Genomic DNA, 25,177 nt, shown 5'->3' with positions numbered 1-25,177 from the left:
AATAACCCTTAAGACAGGAAAAGGTGTGTGAGAAAGCTTGAAATAAACTATATGTAAAAACGTACAACTACACAGGAGATATAAGACATGATTTCATGGCTGTAAATAACTTCAAATACAGGAAATGTGGTTGTTAATGAAGTCTACTACAGTTCTGTGCTTCGGAACAGTGGATGATAAAGGATTAGGTCTACAAAAATAAATACGTGTTCTGAATAAAGATGTCTAAAATCAGTTTATTAAGTTACAAGAACTTAATATACAAAATACAAAACCAAATGACCCCAAGCCCAAAAACAACGATGAAAAGCTAATTAAGACACTCCTTCCCCCTGCCCTGAAGTATAAAGAACATCTGCAATGAGTTGGAAAATGGGAATTACTGAACAAGCAGCAGAAGTATAGTGTTCACCTAAAACTGCTGGGGCTGTTTCATTATTTATAGTACAGATGCATAAGTGCAATAAAACGTCTTTTAAATTCCAAATACAATTAGCTCTTGTTACAGGGAATAATTAGCAATTGTGCATTTTGTAGAACAGTTTTATTTCATGCTGTAAATGACTTCCTGAAATAAAACATTAAACTTTTTCTGTGTTGTGTATGTTTTCTTTTGAATATAAATATTCGCAAAAGATAAACCAAATGCAATATATATTAAGTATATTAAATATATCAAATGCACATATTAAATATACATATATAACATGAATACATGTTATTTAATTTTATACCCAAGATAGACCAATATAAAAACTTCCATAGTTTTGTGTGATTTTTCCATGAGGCTGCTTTTATTTGATCCTAAAAATTATAAGCTTTCAAGCAGTAGTTTGGAAAAATATCAGTATTGTAAAAAGTTTAATAATTGATTAAATCTTTTATAAACTTAAATGCTTGTGAACATGAAGGGCTGAAAATACTGATTAAAGTGAGCCAAGTTTTCAGAGTTTCATGGCTCAGTACCTGTAGTGCGACAAATCAGCTGAGGACTTGCTCCTAGGCATGGTACACCTTCTGCTCTTTTTCCCAACATGCTGTGATATCGTTAAATGTTCTGCTAACCCAAAATATCTTCTGATTGAAAAGTCCTATAGTTTGGCTATGACATTTGAATTAATTGATCTGTGTCAAAGAAAAACACCTGTTTCTTCATGAAACATCACCCCAACCTAAAGTAATAAGCTTTAAAAAACTTGTTATGTTATTTACTGTCTAAAGTATCCTTGTTCTAACAACTTACTTACTATGAGTTAAAAATCCTTTTCTTATCCTTCTTCTCAGTATTTCATATTTATACTTCCGTTCTGCTCGTCTTATATTGTCCTCTGTACCTTATAGTTCAACAGTGCAAAGAGTCTATAAATATGGATGGTGACAATATTTTTATTTTATGGTCTTGGTAGAGATAGGTTTCTGGATGCCCCCAAAATGGATTGTGCAAATTACCACATAGTTGCCAGCAGCTATGCTAATTTTATTCCCGTTCTATATAAATTCTGGAGCAATAATAACCGCTAGTTTAAAACTGAGTGCCATACTGAGTTTTTGTGCATTTTTCGCACATACTCTCTTCAAAACCATTTTGAATAACTGTTTTCTGTACTGCGGTCGGGTTTTTTTTGGTTTGGTTTGGTTTTTGCTGGTGATGGCCAGTAACTGACTTGATGAATTTTACTCATGAGTAACTGTCTTTCATAGGATAGGTAGTCTTACACTCATTGACCCTATTCCAAATCCTTCATCTTCTTTAGAAAGGACATTTTTTCAGCCCATGTACTTGATATCTACTTGATATCTACTATGTGATTCACCGAGTTGTTCACTGGTCTTTAAAAATGTCCTCCTTGTTTACAGTCTTTCTGATTATGGGAAATTCTGCAACTGCTTAAGAAAACGTCTATTTCTTGAAGATAAACCCAACATTTTTAAGGGTACCCACTGTACTGAGACAAAATAGCATACATTATGTGTGCCGACAAATATTGACAAATCATCTTGACATGCCTGCTTCAGTATAATAATGCCTGAGCTACATTTCTTTAAAAACTCATTCTTTCCCAGGTGGCACATTCATGTATCTTGCATCCTATACTTTGTTAACTTTCTCAATGCTATTGGAAATATCTGTTCCCCAACCCTATGCCAAGCTACCACACCGGACATCACTTATACCTGCTGGGGTAAACACTCCTTGATTACTGAGTCTTTCTCTGTTAGTGCTCAGAAGACATCTTTTAAAGGCAGCTGCTTGTAGCAACTTTCTTATATTTGTCTGCCACTGTGTCTTACACTGTTGTGGTTTAAGCCCAGCTGGCAACTAAGCACCACACAGCTGCTTGCTCACTCCCCCCCTGCCCCAGCGGGATGGGGGAGAGAATAGGAAAAGTAAAAGTGAGAAAGCTCGTAGGTTGAGATAAAAACAGTTTAATAAGTGAAATGAAATAAAATAAAATAATAATAATAATAATTGTAATGAAAACAACAACAACAACCAAGAAAGGCAAGTGATGCAAATGAAAACAATTGCTCACCACCCTCCGACCGATGTCCAGTGCAAGCAGTGGTCCCCTGGCCAGCTTTCCCCCTAGTTTATATACTAAGCATGACATCATATGGTATGGAATATCCCTTTGGTCAGTTGGGGTCAGCTGTCCCGCCTCTGTCCCCTCCCAACTTCTTGTGCACCCCCAGCCTACTCGCTGGTGGGGTGGTGTGAGAAGCAGAAAAGGCCTTGACTCTGTGTAAGCACTGCTCAGCAATAATGAAAACATCTCTGTATTATCAACACTCTTTTCAGCACAAATCCAAAACCCAGGCCCATACTAGCTACTATGAAGAAAATTAACTCTATCCCAGCCAAAACCGGCACATACACTTAGCAGAACAGACACTCAGAAAACAGTACTAACTACTCCAGCTTACTGTCACTAATGATATTCCTCAGTTTTAGCATTCATATACAATACTTCTGGACAATCACTTAGAGTGGGACTTACACTGACACATTGAAGAAGCATGCATGGCTTCTTAAACTGAAGTCCTCATAGATGTTGTCAGCACAGCACCCTCATTGATCTTGCCTTCAAAGCTTTGACTTTCAGGGGTACTGGGGCTGAAGCATAATTTTTTTTTTAATTAACTGAAGTGGGATTACAATTCTGTACAGTGATTAGAACAACACAGTTATGATTGATAAGCTAAGAACCAAATTTTGGTGAGAAATAGGTCCTAAATTAACTGTTGTTTCTAACAGAACACCTACCTCCACATGGTAGTAAACTGTTTAATTGTCAACAAGATTCCCCCCCCTCCAAACTAGCTTATGAACACCACATGAGTTGTTTATTGTTTTATGCATGCTCCCCTACCTTGCAGTTCTGCTAATTAAGCTCCTATCAATGTGGTTATTTTCCTGTATATTGAGCAATATGAGGAAACTGTCAGAAAGCTAAACTTGGATATTATGCATTTACAAAAGCTGTTTGGGGTTCTTAAAGAAGAGCTTAAGGATGAATGATTATTGGACAAAAGCTTTGCCTGCAATGCTGCTACCTTCTAACAAAAATATATTATCATAGGTGCAATCCAAGGACAAGACAAACAGTTATAGAATCCAGAGGAAGAAGATGAGGAATCAAGAAATGGAATACTCTAGTAAAATGTTTAATTAGCCATGAAACCATCTATGTTAAAATAAATAAATAAGTCTCAGAAAGAGCAAATACTGGCAACAGGAAGAGTTTTGATTAAACAATTATTAATTTATTTTGGGCCTAGATGCATATATTCGGATTAAAACCTGAGCATACATTTTGATATTTAATTGGTAAAATTTGAAATGTGTTTTATTCCTAAATAATGTCCACTGAAATATTCAGGAATCTTTTTCCTGATTCTCTAGCAGGACACACTGATTGGTCATCCCGGAGATACTTGGTTCGAGGAAAATATATTATTAAAAATTTCTATGTGGTCTGGTCATAAAGACACTGTCATCCTATTTGTAAGAGACTATGTCTTTAGTTTAATGTGTTTTGCTTGCCACACAGTCGTGCCTGAGTTTTCTGTACAAAGTGGACAGGAAGTCACAGCAAAGGCATACAAGTAAAAGGTTTAGAAAGCTGTTAGTAGGTTACATGCATATACCTCTGTGTGAATACTGACTACAACAGTTTAACTCTCTTAGTTAATGTGATTAAATAATGAGGTCTTCTAAACTGACCTCTACCGGAGTCATGCCATTGGATCCTCATAGCCTGATAAGTTAGACCAGGTTCTTGGTTTGAACATAACTGGCTTCCTTGCGCCATACTTGTTTTCCATGGAAAGCAAGAACATACATTGAGGAAGACTAGTACAGACATAGGTATTAGGTCTTGTGCAGGTATTGCATTAGGGTATGGACAGGATTTGCATTTGAACCAGTACCTCCAGAAGGCCTTGCAAATTTCCAGTGTAGCACTATAGCGAACTATTGCAAACTTTTCAAAATAAGGACTAGTTCCACAGAGGCTTACCATTATGATGCTGACTGCTGGTAACAGCTAACATTCAAGAAGCCAGCTTCCAAGGTGGAAGCTTTGACCTAGGTGTCCAACTTCCCTTAACCTACTACAGGAAGTATTAAGTGCCTCAGAAAGGGGTTCACAACAAGTAGCAGGCTAAACGAAAGATACAGTTGTCTAAGCTGGTAAATAGGGAAAGCTAGGAAAAGTAGTATAGAGCCCACCCTCTTGGGCATTTCACCAGCCATACTTTTATTTTGAAGTAGAGTAGAAGGAAGGAGAACGTGGCCTTCCACTCTGTTAGATATTAGTGACTAAAATTTTGCACAAGTGTGGGAGACCTTGGTTCAGTGGTCTCCTGAAGAGTGTTTGAAGTTACATGTTCTAGGACAGTGCCTTAAATGGTTTTTTTGCAGAGATTGTGGGGAAGACAGACTAAACTGTGCAGTCATTGAAGGGAAGTTGCACCACTCTGCAAAAATGAAGTCAAGGTTCAGTAAAGGTTCATAACTGTTGCCCAGAGATTAGTACCATACGGTACTACAGAAAGTAAATGAAAGTACTTTCCAAAAGTCTACCGTTATCTTTTTCTATTTCGTATTTAGCTCAATTCCAGTATTTGATAATTAGATGTTGAGGAGGGAACTTGAAATAATCTCACTGCTGACATTTCACATTAGTTCTTCAAAAAGAAAAGTTTCCTGATTTTTGTGAACCTTACTTATGTGTATTCTGTGTTTTATAATTTTTATTATATGAGATGCAAATGGTACCAGAAAATAGAAATTTCAGATGTCATCAAGATTTATTTCCTGTTTTAAGCCTTCTGAGCTTTTTAGCACTGTTTTGTTGCATTGCTGGGTCTTTGCATATTTTCTAGAGAATGAATGAAGCACTTTACACCTTTGGAAGAAGAAATTTTGACTGCTGTTAATACTCCCTTTCAAGTTTCCCTTGATCAAACCAAAATTTGCATGAAGTTGTAAACTTTCTTTTCCATAACGTTTCTGTGATTTTTTTTCTGAAGAATCAGAAGCATCAGGACTATCAGAATCAGAAAGGAGTGGTTTTGTCTAGAAAGACATGGAGAAATTTAGGGATCTTCAGAGGACCTTGGAAACCCTTCAGGGAAAAGAGCTATTGAAAAATGTGTTCACTAGGTGACCCAGCTGAGAATTTTATTCTTCTGTATCAGAGTTCTTTCACTTAATTTTAGCAACTCAAAAATGAAACATCAGCATAGATCTAACCATCACCCTAACTCAGTAGTCAATGAATAGACAGGTACTTCCAGATTAAATGTCTGTACACTTGAAAACACTTGAAGATAGCACTGTAAGCGTGTTTCAACGTCACTTCTCAGCCTGCTACCAGTCTTCACCATCTCAGCCAGCAGATATCTAGGAAGATTTTGCTGGCACCTGCCGTCACTTGGCAGGTAATTATCAAATAGTCCTGGTTAGACCTACTCCCTTTCTAGACTGGGCTCTGGTTCTTTGACAATAATTTTTAAGTTCAGTTTCTCTAAATCTTCACCTCTGTGCACAGGTGGCAGTGACAGTAGCTCTTGAACAAATCATAATGGTGTTTAAAGGTGGGTTGATTGTTTTTTAACCCTGCATCCATCTTTTGATTTATTTATATGCCAAAGACTAGAATGTGAGAATTTCAGAGTATTTCAGAAATATTTGGTTTTTCAGTATTGCCCACAGACCTAAAAATGCTCATGTTTCTCACCTAGTTGGTAAAATAAATACGTAAGATTTTCTTATTTAAATTTGACTGAATTTTTAAAATACTGCTTTTGTATGTACAGCTATATTTGTGTCAATGTAGAAATATATTTATGTATTGTAACACTTAAACAGTACTAGGAAAATGCTGTTTAAAATGTAGATGCATACTTTCATTCAAGTTATAGACACATCACCAAAAACATTACTGCATTTCAGCTCAATTGTGAAAACTGTCTTTGTCAACTAAAATGTTTAACATCAGTAAAGACTGTTGAAGGAAATGCATACTACTTCCAGTCGGAGCAAGCAAAGATCACACTTGCGATCAGTTGTGGTATATCAATTGATAGTGGTAACCTGTTAGGCTGTGGTAACTCGATTGTGTTTAAGCATAAGACCCTTCATACATTATATGGTGTGCACATGTTCTCTGACACTTTGACATCTACACCTCCTTTCCATAGATATAACCTTAGATTCTTTTTACTACATATACTTCCGCATAGCTGATAAATCATTTTAAGAGCTGCAAAACTATGTTGTTTATTCTGCATTCCAGATCACCATCTCTGAGGCACAGTGTAATATTCGATTTCTTCAGTGCTTTCTAATCATTAAAATTTAAAACAATCAATATATTGTTTATAAACATAATTTTATGGCCTTTATTGTCTTAGTATTTCATGTTTGGTATTCCATGGTTTCATAGTTTGGAAAAATTTTTCCCTCTCCTGAGGCCTAGAATGAGAAAGGTTTAGCTCTGCACTAATAAAAGTTTTCCTGTATCAAAAATTGTTCATTACTTTCAAGTCTAGTATTTCATGGCTGTATAAGATTAGAAATTGGAACTCATGACTATCTATTAGGGCAATCCTCTGAGGACACTATCAATGGTTGGACTTGATGATCTTAAAGGTCTTTTCCAACCTTAGTGATTCTGTGATTCTGTGAATGAAGAATGGAAAACATTGCATCAAACATGTAAGAACACTATATAAAACTGACATACTGGGAGGACAGATACAGACACAGAATGGTTGGGATTGGAAGGGGTTGGTCATGTGGTCCAACCTGCCTGCTCAAGTAGGGCCACCTAGAGTTGGTTGTGCCGGACCTTGTCCAGACAGCTTTTTAGTATCTCCAAGGAGGGAGATTCCACACCTCCCCGGGCAACTTGTGCCACTGCTTGGTCATGCTCACAGTGAAAAAGAGTTTCCTGATGTTCAGAGGAAACCTCCTGTGTTTCAGTGCATGCCCATTGCCTCTGGCCCTGTCACTGGGCACCACTGAAAAGAGCCTGGCTCTGTCTTCTTTACACCCTCCTTTCAGGTATTTATGGGTATTGATAAGACCCCCCTGAGCCTTTTCTTCTCCAGGCTGAACAGTCCCAGCTCATAGGAGAGATGCTCCAGTCCCATAACCATCTTTGTGGCTCTTTGTTGGACTCTCTCCAGTATGTCCATGTCTCTCTTGTACTGGGGAGCCTAGAACTGGATGTAGTACTCCAGGTGTGGCATCACCAGTGCTGAATTAAAGGGAAGGATAACCTCCCCTGACTTGCTGGCAATCCTTTGCCTAATTCAGCTGAGAACACCATTCTCCTTTGCTGCAAGGGCACATTGCTGGCTCATGTTCAACTTGGTGTCCACCAGGACCCCCAGGGCCTTTCTGCAAAACTCATTTCCAGATGTTCAGGCACCAGCCTATATTGGTGAATGTGGTTATTTCTCCCTCGGTGCAGGACTTTGTACTTCCCCTGGTTGAACTTCATGAGGTTCCTGTCAGCCCATTTCTCCAGCATGTCAAGGTCCCTCTGGATAGCAACATGACCCTCTGGTGTATCAGCCACTCCTCTCAGTTTTGTGTCATCGGCAAAGTTGCTGGGGGTACACTCTGCCCCATCATCCAGATCATTAATGAAGATGTTTAACAAGATCTTTGCAACAGCTCTTCAAAACATATGCCTAACAGAAGCCCTTATGCCAAATTTATGATAAATCTTGTTTGATGGAAACTTCTCATTAAGTACTTTGAAAATAAAAAAATGAGGAAATGCTTTTCAGAATTTGTTAGAAATCTTATGTAGCAGAACTAATAATCCTACCTGTAGCACAATTTGCCAATGCTACCCTTATTTGATGCAATAATTCAAAAGTATTAGGCTCCAACATATAGAATGTTATTACTCAGTTTCAGATAAACTGTTCACATGGTACAACCTCAGATTAACCGCTAGAATGTGGAAGTCCTTCCAAAAAACCACGATCTAACAGATATTTGATATATACAAACTTCATACTTGTAGTTCAACTTGATTCATCAACATAAACTACAGGGCGAGAATTTAAATAAATAGTATAATTCTAGCTCAGTACACATCAGATGGAAATGAATCTGAGTGTTCTATTTTGATACTTTCTTCATTTTTCCTATTTTTTTTGTATTTACTAGATCACATGGAAAACTAAGGCTTTACCAGTTTTACATCTAGAATAGTAAGCATAGATTCTCCTACACAATAGACAATAACAACCAAGATAATAATTGTCTTGACTTTGCTTGCAGAAGATATCTAACAGCATTTATCTTTTTATTTTCTTGTTTCCTGTCTTTTTTTCTATGACACCACAAACTGAAATATTACAGAACCTTTTTACCTTTAGTTTTGTTTGTGTGTATGGCATAAACCATACTTAACATAATAATTATTTATTAGGTATTTGTTATAATCATTTTAGAAACCAGAATTACTTCCCCCCTCCATATTTTCTATCTAGTCACTGGATTCTCCAGGGATATAGGCTGACTGGTACTGTAAATAGTAAGTGTGAATTGTTTAAGGAAACTTTACTATGTGCCCCAAATTCACACTCCTACAATCACGAAAGACAGATTTATTAGTTTAGAAGGCACCTTGGTTAGAGATGAAAAGCATGGAAATTAATGACAGGAGACAGGAGACTGCAAACAGCTGATGTATAAGGCTAAATATACAGAAAAAAAATCTCAGGATTCTGAAGATATGATTAACTTAGGGGAAAAAAACCAAAGCTCTGATATTCTTTTGTTAATTGAGAAGGAAGACAAAAATCCATCATGATGCAGATGGCTGCAAATGTTAAAACATATTTGGTTTGTGTCTGAAGAGAAGCTGTCGTTCCCTGAGTACCCAGGTGGCAGTTATGTCTTAGGCGAACCTGCCTTCATCTCTCTTGCATAATTTTTTTCCTTGAGCTTCTTCCATGTGCTGTTCAGACACTGCTGTTTCTGCAACCACAGGTTGGACCAGATCAAGGAGTTTGCTTGGAGCTATCAGAGGGAAAAAAAAAAAAATGCTGGGGGATTTTTCAGCTAGATTGTCTTCCATATATAATCCAAACTTTATTTTGTGTTTTCTGTCAAAATCAAGTTTACTGAAATACTCTCCAGATAAGAGTTTTTGGTCAGGAAAGGTGCTTGACATCTTGGCAAGCATCTGACACCTTGTCAGATCATCGCTGAAAAGCTATTAGAAATACATTCAGGGATCATCAGCGTTAATTATGTTCCAATTAGTTGTCCATCCATATGGGACAATGTTTTTCATACCTCAGGTAAGCATGAAAGAAACATCAGTGTGAGGAAAGTAGCAAGCAGACAAAAAGATATACTTCAGGAAGATCTCCCTGCAGTTTGGTGGGGCAGTGAGGAATCATCACCATACACGAAAAAGGACTTCCAGTGAGAGAAAGCAAGGAAAATTCTTTTCAGCCCATCAAGAAGACCTTTTTTGACTATGCAGTTGGTGTGGGATGCATCAAATACAGTAACAGTGAGCTGAGACATCAAATATGATAAATTTGCAAATATAACCTAGTGGAGCATTTGTAGTGAAGTTGCAAAAGGATCTGTTTTTTTATGTTGTCAGTGGTCTGGAAGAAGACAAAATTATTGCTGATAAAGTGTGTAGATGAAACAAAAATGCTGAAGTGATAAAAGGCAAATTCAGGGTTTTTTTCGCTGACTGATTTAAATCTTACAGAATAGTGGATATGTTTGAATCACTTTTTTTTTTCCCAAATGGCAGAGTTTTGTGAGTTTTGGTTGAGATCTCAAAACATATCATGCTTACAGGGTGAGAGGCCAATTTTAGAAAATGATAGTAAAAAGGACTTAGGAATCATGCTGGATAATAAACTTAGTATGTACTTTCATTAGGATATGGTGATGGCAAGGTTTTTGATCTATAACTATAGAAATTTTTAACAGAGTTATATAGAGAGGGTGCTGTTACTTCAATATTGTTATTTAGTGATTGCCTGATACTTCGAAAAGCAGTACAGCAAATGTTGATGGTTTCAGAAGATTTATTGGAAAGATGTGAGGCCAGAAAGCTAACTAACTCACAGCTAGACACAAGACAATCTGAGTATATTTTTCTCTGTAAAAATATAAGAGTTTATTTTCGCACAATCTCTAGCAACTACAGAAGAAGAAAATTAATGACACTAGAGGTTCTCGTCATCTAACAGAAGACAATGAGTTTCAATGATGAGGTCAAGAGAGAAAGCTACAAAAATTTGTATCAGAAAGAAGGCATTTTCTTTTAACAGTGCCTGATACTGAATACTGGACCAGCCTATCAGGCGACATAGCAGATTCTTCATGCACCTGAAATATTTTGTTCTAAATCAAATGTATTTCAAAATAATAAACATCAGCTAGATGAGAAGCTATAGGACAGAAGAAATACTTGATGAAATACTTTGTTCTGTGTACATTACCATTCTCAACTTAAAAATATTAGTTTGCTATTTTGAATATGAAGAATCATATTTTACATTTATTAGACATAACTGGACATCTTTTAAATACTGATTTTTTTTTTTTTAAGTCTATTAAAAACAAGTTCAAACAACCTTCAGGGATAAATTAATACCACATGCTGTCTTAGATCCTAACAAGTTTTCACTTCTGAAGAATAAACAATAAATGGGCACTAATCTTAAAATTTATTTTTTTAAACTCTCTGTCACATAGCTCTGTGTTCTTTGAACAAAGGGAATTCAGTGAGATAGATTTCAAAAGAACTCAAAGAAATGACATCTCAAAGTAATGACCAAATAACTTGGAACATCTCTCTCTCTTAAAAAAAAAAGTGGTTGTTGAGGGACATTTGCCACACAGTTTGTTGGAGAAGTAGCCAAACTGCTACCTAGAAAACAGCTGAGCCCAGAAAAGGCTTTAGAAGCTATCTAGATACTTGTCTTAGGAAGTGTTCATAATAAACAGAGGTAATTCTGAATTCTCAGAAACTGTGACGTTGAGGTCCCAGGTTTGAAGAGAAGATCTGAGGAGGTCTCCCATAGGAAAAATATCCATCCTTTCTCCAAAAAATCAGTTATTGAACTTAGGGAAACAATCTGAGTGTCATTTCTGGTTGTCTTGAAACTTGTTTTTCTCTCTAAATTGCATACAAATTAGCCATCTGGGATAGCTAATTTGATGACTGGTTGAGTTTCCTTTAATGTCACCCTTTTTACCAGGAACTCAGTCTTAACTATGAAGGTGTGAATTGACAAATCTTTTAGCAGAGGTATAATGTAGACATATTTGTTTAATATTTTCCCTTTCATGTTTATTAAATAGTGAAACAGAACACTTACTTACACTTATTTTAAAGAAAAGTAATATCAATATTAAAAAAACCAAGAAGAATAAATAAAACCAGTGCTTCTAAATATTTAATCACTGAACATTTAGGGAAATAAAAATTATTTCTTATCTAAGGAACCCCACAGCTGGGACATTCAAAGTCTTATTTACATTCATAGTAACTGAAGAGTTTGACTAGGAGCAAGGTTAAACATAAAAAATGAAACACCTGCAACTATGCTTATATATGTGCTTATTTAGAGGCTCTATTCTCTCTGACATAGGCAGCTTTTATATATTGTACTATTACGTGATGTTGACTGGACACATTGTTGACTACCAAACCAAAAGAGAACATTGATGCCCTTATAACTGAACTCACAAATACCTAGATTACAACAAACAACACAACTAAACCCAGACATTTAAAAATGATTGACCAGCTGACAGAAGATCTGCCTTTATCACAGAGGGACCATAAAAATGACCTAAGAAATGGGAGTTCCCAAAGACTACTACAGGCATTATGGCTAAAAATTCAAAAGCTCAAGACAAAATTGTCTGTCTTCAAAAGGAGGTAATTTTTTTTTTTTTTTTTTACACCCAGAAGTCTGCATTGTAATTTTTAACCATATTTAATTAAACGTTTGTCTTATGTATCATGCATATCAGAATATGTCCTGTACTTTTTAAAGATTTCTGAAAAACAGAGTGTTGTATTTCAACTTCAGTCTGATTTGGCAGATACCAATCCAATCGTGGACATCTCATGTAAGGTTTTATGCACTTGAATCTTTAGAAAAGATAAGTAAATATATTACAGAATCACAGAAACTAAATAGCTCAACCAGAATTAAATAAAATTAATCAAGTAGTTACATAGACTTTTTGGACTTAGAATAACAGCACTATTATCTAATTGTGTCTCTACAGGTAATGAAGATATAACTCTGCTTTTTAGGATTACAAATGAGAAATTTCTTTCACATATAAATTTAATAAATCTTTTCAAATATTTCTGTTCCCTGAAAATAAAATACAAATCACAAATAGTGACATGTTCAGCATTTGAAATCTGAAAATGGAGCTATAATTTATGTTTCTTAAGTGATAGATAACTGAATCAGAACATCTGGTATAATGTACAATAATTTCTAATTTAAAACACGAGCTTGTGATGTTGAATAATCAATACAATGAAAAATCCTCCAGAGTTGAAGAATGTGAGCAGATCATACAGGAACAAAAAGCTGAAGCCACTAATATACTTGACCAGGAGAAAAAAAAATAAAAAAAAAAATCTGTTCTTGAAATTGAAAAACTAGACAAGACCTTACAGTCACTGCATCTGGATGTAATAGCTTCCCAGCAGAAACACAAAGTGGAACTTACTCAGCTAGAACAGCAGATAACACAGCTTGAAAGAGACCTTACAGATGCAAGGAAACTTTATAGTCAAAAAGATCAGGTATGCTTTTGCTATGAGAACGAACAAAACAGCTATCTCTTTAGAAATCACATTGCCAAACAGAATGTAAAGCAGCTGGGCATGCACTACTTCATACATATTTGTTATGAATTCTATGAAAAAAAATACTTTATCACAAATTTTGTAAGTACATATTTCTCTGGTGTTTGTCTCTAAATTCAAGATATGTTAGAGTTTGTGATAGCAATGCTGTCAAAATGCATACTGATAAAAATAAAATAAATACAGTAATATGAATTCTTCTGTTATGTTTGTAGATATTTTTATAAATGTATTTGCCAGTTTTAACTGCAAATCCCATTCATACTCATTTTCAATGTCAGAAATCTACCTTGTCGTACTTTTTCTTGGGATAAAAGGTACATAGGCCTAGGAGTTTTATTTACTCTTTTTATCTTGCTTTGTGAAGCAAAGCACAAAACATGTTCATAAGGTGTAAAGGTTTGGGCTTTATTAATAGCATAAATCCGTATCACTAAACTGCACAATGAGCAGAAATAATTTGAACTTATTTGGGAACTTTGCCAAATACATAACTTCATTTAGCAATGACAGCATTTAGGATACTCGAATTGTTTCTGTCCTTTTTAATTTTTTTCTTTTTTTACTACTATACTGAAAATAATACAAAACAACATCTCCCTAATTTTCTGAGTGGGTTTCAGAAAGAGGTGTACCAGGTATAGGCTGTCTGTAGACAGCTGAGAAATCAACTAATGAGGAAGAAGTGTTGATTGTTTAATTTGTCTTTTTTTTTTTTGTTAAACAAAAAAGCACAACAGATGGGAATTAACCCCCCAACAATCTATTCCTAGTAATTAGAACCTTTTTATTATTTACTGAATAAACAGAAAGAAATGAAAACATATTACTGTTGCAGGATATTATACGCTGTCTATTAAGTTTTACACACCTGAAAAAATATGTTAATACAAATAATTGTTGTCATGTTAACTGCTGATTTCAAGCTGTCTGAAACAATTTTACATTCTCAATAAAGAATGTTTAACATTTGAACCAAAAACAGTACAGCACGAATAATTAAAGGCTTAAGTTAAATACATAGACAGTCATTTAAATTTAGATCTGCAATAACATTTACTATTATTCTCTAAGGCTTTGACTGTGCTTGACAGAAACAAAGTACTCTGGGATTAATTTCAAGAAACGGTGCCAACTGTGTGCAATTTGCTGTAATTAAGACATGAAAGAGTACTAAATATTCAGATTAAAAGAAGCATGATGGAGCATGATAGAGAATCAAGGTGTGGCATCAAGCCAATAAAGCACAGCCACTCATGAATACTCAATAGTGATTGATATGAAACTTATATGTATAAGCTTGCAGCATATACTGAAGAACTGTGTAGATAAAAATTAAAACCATGGCACTGTATCTTAAGGGAAAGGACTCTTCTAAATCCAGAGTCCAAGTTGAATGTGGCGTCTTCAAACAACAACAAAATGGAGTCTAAATACTGTAGTTTTATACATAATTTTAAACAACGAGGACAAAAAAGTAGCATGGTACTTTTTTTCCCATGGCTTTGGGATATCCCTATGGCCACATTAACCTACAGCATTTGCCTGAGTGCCAAATGAAAGAGCTCTGTAGCAGTTGGTACCAAGAGGTTAAATAGCCCCCCTCCTTTTTTTTTTCTTTTTATTCATCAAACCTTTTCCCTTTTTTTTTTTTAAAGGAAAAGCATTCATTTAGATCAAACTGCATTTCCCGCTTTTCTCTCAGAATTACATGGAATATTTCTTCTTGCCTTTGAACTTATAAGTATTGATTAATGATGTATTTATTGTAATACTGAACCTTTTCTTCAGCAGACTTTTTTAAATTAAAGTCCTTGTAACTTTTTCATCCTAGAGGAGATGTGGGTACTTGACCCAGTTGCTAATGAGGTGCTGTATAATCTCACATATCCTATAGCTCAAAATAGCAGGATGCAGTATAAAAAGTACATCATAAAAGGCACTATTGGAATGCTTTTTGTCTTCACAGGCAATACGCAAAAGAGATGACCTTCTGAGAAAGTCAGAAGCTGATTTCCTGCAGGCAAGGGAAGGTATCAAAGGAAAAGTGGCTGAGGTGGAGCACCTTGACAGTGTGGTCAAGAAACTGAAAGCCAGTATCCAGGACACACAGAAAGAAAAGAATCAGACAGAGACAGAAACCACCCTACTGAGAACTGAGATTCAGCAGCTAAATCAGGAACTGCAGGGTGTGCATAAGCAGTGAAGAAAGACAGGTAATAATGTACAAAAATAGTAATATTACAGAAATGTGAATTTGGCACAGTCTAATGGAACAGAATTTTCAATCATATGGGCATATGATTGTTGTAATCAAATGAATATAAAAGGCTCCCTGTTCTGCTTTAGGGTAAATTTACAGCTATAGACTGCAACTTCATCAAAATTAGATAAACACAACCAGTTTTTTTTTTAAATTTCTATTTCTATTTCTATTCTATAATCTTTGTATTAATTTGGTGAATCATCTTTTTCTGTCCCAGAACACCTGCTCATTCACTGGCAGTGCAAAGTATAATTTGAACTTAACAAGTTTGATATCATTGTTAATATTTTAGGTGACTTTTTAAACTGGTATGATTAATCCCCAGTGAAGATAAGTTAACAGCTTTAGCAGTAGTGCATTAATGAATATAGATTTTTTTTTTCAAGAGACTAGTGTCCACAAAAGCAAAACAAGATACAAAAACCAAGCAATCATTCGATTACGGGGAATAAACTGCTTTAAATAATTTTTGGTTGGTACTTTTGGCTTCTACACTGAACATCTGTGCTAGAACTAGTTTTCAAAATAAGCAAATGCAACAAGGAAATTGCATTATTAATATTTTGAAGTCACAGTATAGTAGAGCTGAAATATACTACTTTTACCAAATAAAATATTAATGAAGTCATTTGGAACATAATAGACAGCCTGTGTCAACCCCTTAATTTTCTCTTCCACTATTCACAACATTGCCAGATACGTGTTTCTGGATAAAACCCCCTAGAGGTCTGCTGCAAATTCTTTTTCAATACAACCAGATCATTGCAGATAATTGTATTACACAGGGTATTGATCCAAAATCGTTGTGCACCGGAAACATCTGAAAAAACATGATTATAGCTTTCTGTTTATTGTTCGTACATCATATAAGCAGGCTTTTGTGTGAATCACCTGTAAGAAAGGCAAGGTGGAAACATCAGAGAAATTACCTCTTTACAAGAATCTATTGATCACTTTAAATCAAAGAAGTATGTTTGACATAAGATTACCTGCCAGTTTGAACATTAGGTACACTATGTTATAGCCTGGGGCAGTTGTAAGTCTGACAAAGGGATTGTAAATAAAGCATGCAGCTGCTAGCGCCCCTGGCTTGGGATCAACCAAGGCTCAAGTCCAAGGCATAGGTAAACTTAAAATAATTTAACCCTTTTTTACCAGGACATTGTGAGTTAAAACAGACTATTAAAAATAGTAACTAAATAAGCTTTTGTATGTTTAAATAGGTATGCCAATTACAAAGTTGTTGGATCTGTTTACAAATCAAAACTGATATAAATAAAATAAATTTTGGAAGATAATTCTATCTCCAGGCAACAGATCACACCTCTAAACTACATCTGAGAACTTTTAAGGCATTGTTAAAGATCCCTTTGTGGATAATACAAACAATGCTATTTCAAATAAAATTGACAGTGACTTCGTAAGTCCTGAGATTTGAATAAACTTCATTTGACATACAAAGGATTGCCTTCTACATAAAAAAATCAACAGCTGAAAAACTTTAAATGGAAGAGGTAAGTATTACATGTAAAATATTTACTGTTCTTTTGATTTCAAACCCAGATCAAATACTAGGAGCCCACAGATAATTAACATTATTCAAATAAGTAGTCATATTGATTTCAATGAGACCATCTACCACAGCAAAATTATGCACAAATGTATTGCAGAAATGGGTCCAAAATGCACTGACAAATAGAATTCTGTGGTTTATATATATATTTCTTACTGAATGATGGCAGTTTAGGCTTGTCTATACCAAAATTTCTCATTTTTTAGATGTGAAAGCAAACCTGTTATAAGTTGGTTATTAGACTGTACTGGTTTTTTTAACATGTGTTGACATTAATAACCGTTTAACTCATTAGTTCACAGAGATTCAGATTGGCTTAATACTCAGTAAAGATGAGCTGTGGGTGATAGGTACTGTTTGTTAAACCTTTAGCTGTTAATGTTAGCTGTGTACCTTCCTGAGGCACAAATTTAAACAGTTTATGTACAGTACTTTTTACTTATAGAAATGGTGACCGGTTTTGTGTTTTGTGAGAAATGGTGTTCTGTTACTGTCAATGAGAAAAGAACAAAGCTATTTCTTATATAAAGAAATTGATCTTCTGGGTATTCTGAATTCATAAAGGTAGATATGATAGCTGAATTTAGATCCTGTGCATATGGTGAATGTTGTTGGACACCAAAGATAATAAATGCAGAATCATGTTAACAGAGCACAAATGTTTTCCTTTAAAGGATTCTATCCATCTAAGCCTGGAAAATGTTGTTTTCCGACTTCATTAAAGCCTTGTATACTTATCACTCTTTAATATTATACTAGAGCACATTAAAAAAAAGGCTTTTTTATTTATGATCATGTGAACTCCTCTGTTATGATTCTTACTGAACTGCTATCACTAAAAGCATCTTCATTTCTTAAATTTTCTGGTGTCAAATTTCAAAATAATTTGAATACTACATAATGAAGGGAATGCGTGCTATAAAATGCTTGTTGTGAAGCACTTCTTTCAATGATTACTTTTATTCCACGCTATCTTAAACCTGGTAACTAAATGAGCCTATATGCCTGAAGCCATATATTTATGAAAGAGTATAAAAACAAATACATGTGTGTGGATTTCTGTCTGCACAGGTACACATATATCCGCACACCCGCACAAACTCATACATGCGCATACTAAGGGTCAAATATTTTAATTAAAACCTATGTACATATATCTTTTAGGAAAATGATCAACAAAGAACAAAGGAAAAATGTCTTTGTCTTAAATCACTTATTTTTCTGAGAGCTGGCGGTGTACAGCTATGGTTTCTTTTGGTCTGAGGAAAGATTGCCATCTATTGGATGACCTTGGAAAGGAACGGGTTTTTACTATGTATGTGCTGTAATTCATGAAAAATCGTAATGAAATTGAAGACTTAGAGCTTAAATTGTATACGTTATGATTATGAAATGGTAGAAAAGCTGCTATCTTTTCAAAACTGTGATTTTGAATTCTAGATTGACTGACTTACATTGCAAAATACAAAGACAATAGGTGTTTGCTTTAGAATGAACTAAATACTGAATGTGTGTATATACAGTAAGATTTGGTAGCAGTTTAAATGTTTGCAGAATATTGAATCCAAGTTTCTTTATTTAAGTTTACTGGAATACAAAGAAAGAGACTTAAGCCAGCTGTTAATATATTTGTGTTATATTTTCCTCTCAGGATTTGGGAACTGAATCATGCTCTTCTCCTGAAAACAATATTTGCCCAGCTCTTACAGAGGGTTGCACTGCATTACATTTTAAACAAAAATATCACTCAGATTGGATTTAAAATGTAATGCTTTCTATTTTTTTTTTTTTTTTTTTTTTTATCTTTCGGCCCAAGAATTTGCCAGTCAAGATGAAAAACTTCTTCTAATGGAATCCAGCTTGAAAGCAACTCAAGAACAGCTAAGTGAGCAAATAGCAGAAACAGTTCACCAAGAACAGAACAGTAGAAAATCACAGACAGAGCTGAAGACCCTGAGAGAACGTATTATAGCTTCTGAAGAAGAAATTAGTGATTACAAGTGAGTTACTGCTTTTTTCAGTATTCGAGAAACAGAAGACATTAAAGTCAACAGTAAATCCTTTTAATATGTACTGTATTAGTCATTTCTCTCAGGTAAGATGTAGTGTAAATGTGTTGTATAACTCTATTGAATAAACTATTAAATCTAAATGATTGATTAATGTATGCTTTAAAATATTTTTTACACTTAAAAAATTGAATGTTGAAAAAATACTGTTATTAGTGGTCTGCTTTACTTTTGAAATGAAAAAGATTCTGTAGTGTTGAAGTAGAATACTATGTGTAATTATTTATTACCTATCTGTTAATGGTATTCTCATCTTCCTCTTTTTAGAGACCAAAGGTTACATATGGGTCTTATTGTCTTTTTTTTTGTTGTTAAAGAAGTTGCCTCTAAGCAAGACACTACCAAATTAAAGGAAATTTGGTGTTTGAACTTTCAGTCACAACAGCAAGGCACATATGAGATTGCTAACATAAATGAAAAAAAAATGCATACTTTAGAAAAGTTTACGCTAAAAAAAGTACTTCTGTTCTTATCAGCCAAATTTAGTATCTATTAGATTCAACGCTAACTCTCAGGATTTAATTAAAAAGTATCAATGTTCAACAATTAACTTTTATAAATTAGCTTAATATTAACTATATTTTTATATTGAGCCACAAACTGATTCATTATTCAGATTTTTCAAGATTCAGAGTATGCTAAAAATTACTCGCTTCAGTTGATTATTTTTGTATGCAAACGGTTACTCTTTTCTTACTAAAGTTATGTTATATTAAGCAATTGCTAAGTATACAGACAGAATCTCAAGCTGTTTTGTAATATCACAGAGCACAGATTAATACTTTATACAAGATAGCTTGGCTGCAAAAAAAAGTCCATTCATTTATTGGTGGACTGAACATTTAAAGCTTAATGTTTTAGCTCAGATATGTGGCAAGCATCAAAGACTGTCTCAACAAATCTCGGAGAGAAGGTTTGCTAAGTTCATATGCAATAAACATCATGGGTCTAAAATCAAAATATGATTATGTATGCTCAGTGTAAATGACTTTTAGACTGGAACTTCATCCTTTCTGTAGTTCAAATGTTTTAAGTTAATTTTTCTGCTAAAGACTGGGAAAAGCTTCATGGAAAAAACATTGTCTTCCGTAATGTGTCTTCATTTCTTTAAATAAAATAGCTTGGTGGTTTTCAGCCTGTAGTTATATCTCTAAAGACATTACTAGTACTTCTCTAGGGAGAATAGTGTCACTGATTTACTTTCCTAACCTAGCTTGAATCTTTTGCCACAGTGGGTTTTCTTAACCATTTCAAGTGATTCCTCAGTTGCCAAAATACCATGTTATGCCAATTCTTGTAGACACTTGTTTGAAAATAAAAAGGTTACAAACTTCTAGGACTACTGGTTGTGGTAACTTAGTGTGAGATAGCGGGGGGGGGGGGGGGGAGGATTGAAACTCCCAGCTGTAACTGATCGATTTGTGATGAAATACAGCTTTTGAGAGAGCAGGAATTTTGCAAAAGTTCAGTGAAATGAGTTCCACTAATGTTGAAATAGAAGGCCAAATGATAATCCTTAGAAGACTTTCAGAGGGATTTCTTTCATAGTTTTATATTATTCTTTGTGTGAACAAATAAAAGTTGAACGAATCTGTTAACATGCAAAAATTATTAACTAACCTACCTTTTTCTGTTCTATGACTTCAGAAGTTTGTTACTTTAGTACATAAGCATAATAAACTTTGAGTTAGGGGTATTTTTTCTTAGCTCTATAGATTATAGAAATTATTTTTCATTGACTCTTAGGTTAAGTTTTAACCTTAAATTTGTGATACCATTGCTTTTTAAAAGTACTCTGACTCATTACTGCAGGATCACAATCAGTGAAGTATTTGTTGAATCTGGAAAACTAAAACTGCAGATTTAAACCAATCATTTTAATAAAGTTGAAATAATAAAGCTGAGAACTGAACAAAAAAGTTGGAGATTTTAAATACTGAAATCCCCCTTTAAAACAACATCTTACCATGTACCTGAAAACAGTCATGCTGTGCAAGTCGGTATCTGCTCTCTTCTGTTCCTTGGGAGACAGAAAGAACAATGGATCTCTGTCCCCTGGGTTTTCTGGGACAGGGAATGTCATAAGGGTTATGTTCAGTCACAATGAAGGGTACTGCATGTGTTGTAAAGTAGCATCCCTTTGGTGCTGACTTATTCAAAGTCATACAGTCCTGGACTTTACCTACCTTCCTACCTAGTGCATCTGGCAAATGCAGCTGGTATCAAGGCGAGAGCATAGGACCATACAAAGAAAAATGCAGCACAGCATAAATTGGTCAGTTAAAACTACACAGAGAGCTGATATTCTGCTAGAGCTGTTGTGGGGCCTTTGAGGGGAAAAGTCCATTTCTGTACGCTTTTATTTCCTTGTTGTGAAATCGTACATTAAAAGTTATTTTTCCACGAAGTGGTGAATAAAGGCAATGGTTGACTAGGATTTAAAAACAATAAAAGGTCCATTATAGTCATTAGTTTACCAGAATAAAAATATTTAGTTTCAAAATAGAATAAAAATATTTCCTGCTAATTTCAAAGGATGCCCAAAATACATGTATTTCAGAGGGAAACAACTGAAAGTTTTTAGAAGTCACAAGCTTTGTTTGCTATATACTTATCCTGGATGAAATAAACCTAAGGTAAACCACCCCCCCACCCCCCCAATATAAGCCTGTTACACTTGAAAGATTTGTTCGGAATGTCCAGTGGGAACCTGGAAATCGTAATAATTTGTAGTATCGATTGTGTGAAGCTATGCAGCTGGGGCCTCTAGTGAATAGACAGGAATAGACATTTTATTGATTAACTTTTACAGTCATATTTTCAAGACTCTGCTGCAACATAATTTTCACTTCCCAGCTTTGTGCTGCTGCATCATGAAACTTGGATTCTTCTCTCTTAACATTTACCCACCTGAGGAAAACAGTATGGACTTGTCTTTTTTAAGCTGTGCTCTGCAGAAATGCTTAATATTTGGTGCAGTGAATTCTTCTAAATTTCCCCTCTGCTGTCACAATAAAATGAAAAATCTTCACAAGTGATGTTAGTAAGTATTGCATAAGTTGAACCCTCCCCCCACCATCTACTAGATGCTACTGTGTAAAATCTTCTAGTAATTCTTATCTTCCTTTGCATGTTCATTTTTATTTTCTAAGTGGCTAAGATTGTGGCAAAAGCAACCCCCCTCCTTACACCCACAAATTCCAAAAGTGCTTAGAGGAATTTGCCCCATAATGAAATAGGTGCTTTTTTTAGTTAGTGGAATTTTAAAAGAAGACGACAGAATGCTCCCCTGAAAATCTGAAATTAATTACCAGTAAAAACTGATTCGTCTTCAGGAGTGACATCCTGCATTAACTGAAATTCTTTATAAAAATACTGAGAGGGCAGGATTTCAGTACAATTACTAATCAATCATTCAAAAAATATACGTATACATACTGAAGTCTTAAATAGGCAAATCTTACAAACCATTATTTTGCATTTCTCAAATTATTCATGTCCAGAAAAGAACAAAAATGGCATTGTGCCGTTGTGCAAGGAACTGTTCCATATTTGCTTTTTTTCAGCATGGGTTACATTCTACATGAGATGCCTAAGCCATTTCTCTTTCATGCACATACACGATTACCAGTGAAAATCCTGATCTGTTTTTCTTCATTTAGTGACTGTTTATTATTAGTTACTTTATGTGCTTACTTTCACTTGGACCATGTTTTTAACATAAGTTTAATAATGGCTTTCACAAAATAGGCCAAATATTCACCACCATCATCACTGGTGCTAATATGATTTAAACCTCTGTGAACCCATTATTTTTTCTAAGTTATGTTAATATTAACGTCTTCTAATTATATAAATGTTTAAGATATTTGTGGTCATGTCCCCTTTTGTCCTTCCCCTCTCATCAGAGACATCACGGTGTGCACCATATAGAGCTACAACAGATGCAGAAATGCTCCCAGCCATTACAAGAATTTCACTTTGTTTACCACTGTCTAACTTATGACAGAATAATTCTTAATTTCTCTTAAAAATCAGGAAAAGTGTGGAGAACTTTAAGGTAAGAATAACAGCATCAAAGAAAGAGGAAGAATAGCAGCTTCTCAAGGCCTCAGAGTCCACTGGACCTGGTATAACCTAGAATAAGCAGAAACAGTCTCAGGTGAAGAACTAGAAAATTTGAAGAAGCAAGTAAGTTTCTTTTCATGCATGGAAACATAATGTATTATGTAGCAAGCTGAGTAAAGTAGTACCAGATCTTAATGGCATTTTAGGCCTCACTCTTTCAAACATATATGAATGTCAGCAGTTTCATGAAACCAGTTACCCTATAAACATGTGAAAAGCTGTTAACAAGTTTGCAAGATTGAAGATGAAAACTGTTTTAATATTTAGTATTGCTCAAGATTTTATTTTGTAGTTGTGACGCCTTATTACAGAAGTTGAGTATGGGAAATCAGTGAAGTGACTGACTCTGTATTTTAATTCAGATTAATTTAATGGTAATCCAAATGAATGTTCGTGTGTGTGAGATTTAGTTAAAAGAAAGGGGAAATGATATTCCCTTTTCTGAACATTTGTGGATATGTTTAAATGAGATCAAAGTATTAATTCAGTAAGTTTTATATGTTCTAGGTAGATAATCCCCTAAGTGCTCAGGACTCTGTGAACAGCATGTTAACTGCATTGTTAGATTTTATATTTAGTTTCTTTTTCCTTTTCTGTTTTGATGTATCCATGTTAAGGCTTCTTACAACTATGATAACCTTTTCATTATGAATTAAGCAAGGCAAACTTTAAAATTTGTAAGAAGTTAAAAATCTTGAGATATTTTAGAAGTTTATCTATATTTAAAAAGTTAGATACCATATATAACAAAATGTGTCTCAGAGAGTGCAATGTTTTATGCTGCAAAAAATCAGGACTAGTTATAGCTCTTGAATATGATTGGAGACTTCTAAGGTTTACCGTGACATAGCTGAAGGCTGGTTGGCTCCATTACTTTATCTGTTTCTCTCAGAGAAATAGAAAATCTGAAAAATTTTAATAAGCTTGTACCATTTAGTTTGATTTTAATGCAGAGACCATAAAAATATAAACATAAAACTGTAACACTATAGTTAAGAAGTCCGCGAACCCTTTGTTTTCTAAATATTACTGGAAAAATGAAGACCTGAAGTAAATTAAAAATTGTGTTTATTGACTTTCACAGTACCTATAACACAAATACTTAAATAAATAAATTAAATAATAATGATAATATAGGAAATTACTGTCCAGGTATAGGTTATGATCCTATACATTTGTGTCTTCCCAGATACTATAGTTACTACTGGGAAAAGCTGAATTGATTGCAACGGAAATCTACCCGACAGTAAACATTTGCAGTGGCAGGCAAAATTATTTAAGAAAAGAGAATATAAAATTAAGAAAGACAGATGGACTCATAAGAGTGAAATACAAATAGTCTGAATCAGGATTGATTTCAACATAATGTGGTGGAGGAATCCCCATTTATTGATCAACTTTAAAGCTCATGCACAGCGCTTAGAAAGATAAAGTAAGCAAGGTCAGATAATCAAAGCATTTAAATAGTAAAAACAGCAACTGCCACTGTAGACTGCTAAAATAAATCCATAATACAAATTGCTTCAGCAAAAAGTGGATGAGCAGCTGATCTTCCTATTGAACTTTTATACTGTTCAGTGACCACACTGAGAAAAGGATTGGGAGAAATGCCTTGAAGATCAATATTGAGTGAGATGTAGCAGGGATTCATTCTGAACATGAAAGAATTACAAGTATGATAGTAGAGATCTTGAGGAAATGTCATAAAGAAAAGACTGTTCTTTTAAAATAT

Source organism: Gavia stellata, chromosome 3, assembly GCF_030936135.1.
Source record: "Gavia stellata isolate bGavSte3 chromosome 3, bGavSte3.hap2, whole genome shotgun sequence".
Classification (NCBI taxonomy): Eukaryota; Metazoa; Chordata; class Aves; order Gaviiformes; family Gaviidae; genus Gavia; species Gavia stellata.
This window is presented reverse-complemented; position numbering follows the sequence as displayed.